Source organism: Phoxinus phoxinus, assembly GCF_949152265.1.
Source record: "Phoxinus phoxinus genome assembly, chromosome: 7".
Lineage (NCBI taxonomy): Eukaryota > Metazoa > Chordata > Actinopteri > Cypriniformes > Leuciscidae > Phoxinus > Phoxinus phoxinus.
Genome location: NC_136882.1, coordinates 40847533 through 40850032, shown reverse-complemented (window position 1 = coordinate 40850032; position 2500 = coordinate 40847533).

Genomic DNA, 2500 nt, shown 5'->3' with positions numbered 1-2500 from the left:
TGAGGCACAGGGGTGTAAATGTAAAAACTTAAATTGTTATTCGTTTACACTGCAGGACTTGATGCCCAATTCTGATGCGTTACCTTTATCTGATTTTTTGACGGTCCGAACACGTTCTTTCAATTGTATCCGATTCATGCTACACTTGCCATCTGACACATCGCGCATGCTTAAAGGGTTAAACTCTCTTGCACAGATGGACGAACGCGAAATATGCTTGATGCTAGCTCTCGATATGCAAAGTTCGCCAAATATCACCATGATTTTGAGGTGGAGGAAAAGTGTCATCATTGCAGCCTGCGCATGCTTCAGTTACTGTGTGCGAGATCTCAGGACTGGCGGGAGCACGTGTTTAAATATTGGCTTTATCGAGGAGCAGTGAGTCTGACATTTTAGGATGAGCAAGCCAACCTTTGATATCTGTCGAGTCGATGTAAGCCGCGGACGCTAGCTCTCGGTGTCTCTGTCGAGTCAATGTAAGCCGCGGACGCTAGCTCTCGGTGTCTCTGTCGAGTGGAAGTTAGTCGCGGACGCTAGCTCTCGGGGTCTCTGTCGAGTCGATGTAAGCCGCGGACGCTAGCTCTCGGTGTCTCTGTCGAGTCAATGTAAGCCGCGGACGCTAGCTCTCGGTGTCTCTGTCGAGTGGAAGTTAGTCGCGGACGCTAGCTCTCGGTGTCTCTGTCGAGTCAATGTAAGCCGCGGACGCTAGCTCTCGGCGTCTCTGTCGAGTGGAAGTTAGTCGCGGACGCTAGCTCTCGGTGTCTCTGTCGAGTGGAAGTTAGTCGCGGACGCTAGCTCTCGGCGTCTCTGTCGAGTCAATGTAAGCGGCGGACGCTAGCTCTCGGTGTCTCTGTCGAGTGGAAGTTAGTCGCAGACGCTAGCTCTCGGCGTCTCTGTCGAGTCGATGTAAGCCGCGGACGCTAGCTCTCGGTGTCTCTGTCGAGTGGAAGTTAGTCGCGGACGCTAGCTCTCGGTGTCTCTGTCGAGTGGAAGTTAGTCGCGGACGCTAGCTCTCGGCGTCTCTGTCGAGTGGAAGTTAGTCGCGGACGCTAGCTCTCGGGGTCTCTGTCGAGTCGATGTAAGCCGCGGACGCTAGCTCTCGGCGTCTCTGTCGAGTCGATGTAAGCCGCGGACGCTAGCTCTCGGCGTCTCTGTCGAGTGGAAGTTAGTCGCGGACGCTAGCTCTCGGCGTCTCTGTCGAGTGGAAGTTAGTCGCGGACGCTAGCTCTCGGCGTCTCTTTCGAGTGGAAGTTAGTCGCGGACGCTAGCTCTCGGCGTCTCTGTCGAGTGGAAGTTAGCCACGGACGCTAGCTCTCGGCGTCATTGTCGAGTCGATGTAAGCCGCGGACGCTAGCTCTCGGCGTCTCTGTCGAGTCGATGTAAGCCGCGGACGCTAGCTCTCGGTGTCTCTGTCGAGTGGAAGTTAGTCGCGGACGCTAGCTCTCGGTGTCTCTGTCGAGTGGAAGTTAGTCGCGGACGCTAGCTCTCGGTGTCTCTGTCGAGTCAATGTAAGTCGCGGACGCTAGCTCTCGGCGTCTCTGTCGAGTCAATGTAAGCCGCGGACGCTAGCTCTCGGTGTCTCTGTCGAGTGGAAGTTAGTCGCGGACGCTAGCTCTCGGTGTCTCTGTCGAGTGGAAGTTAGTCGCGGACGCTAGCTCTCTGCGTCTCTGTCGAGTCGATGTAAGCCGCAGACGCTAGCTCTCGGCGTGTCTGTCGAGTGGAAGTTAGTCGCGGACGCTAGCTCTCGGGGTCTCTGTCGAGTCGATGTAAGCCGCGGACGCTAGCTCTCGACGTCTCTGTCGAGTGGAAGTTAGTCGCGGACGCTAGCTCTCGGCGTCTCTGTCGAGTGGAAGTTAGTCGCGGACGCTAGCTCACGGGGTCTCTGTCGAGTCGATGTAAGCCGCGGACGCTAGCTCTCGGCGTCTCTGTCGAGTGGAAGTTAGTCGCGGACGCTAGCTCTCGGCGTCTCTGTCGAGTGGAAGTTAGTCGCGGACGCTAGCTCTCGGCGTCTCTGTCGAGTGGAAGTTAGCCACGGACGCTAGCTCTCGGCGTCTCTGTCGAGTCGATGTAAGCCGCGGACGCTAGCTCTCGGCGTCTCTGTCGAGTCGATGTAAGCCGCGGACGCTAGCTCTCGGCGTCTCTGTCGAGTCGATGTAAGCCGCGGACGCTAGCTCTCGGCGTCTCTGTCGAGTGGAAGTTAGTCGCGGACGCTAGCTCTCGGCGTCTCTGTCGAGTGGAAGTTAGTCGCGGACGCTAGCTCTCGGGGTCTCTGTCGAGTCGATGTAAGCCGCGGACGCTAGCTCTCGGCGTCTCTGTCGAGTGGAAGTTAGTCGCGGACGCTAGCTCTCGGCGTCTCTGTCGAGTGGAAGTTAGTCGCGGACGCTAGCTCTCAGAGTCTCTGTCGAGTGGAAGTTAGTCGCGGACGCTAGCTCTCGGCGTCTCTGTCGAGTGGAAGTTAGTCGCGGACGCTAGCTCTCAGAGTCTCTGTCGAGTGGAAGTT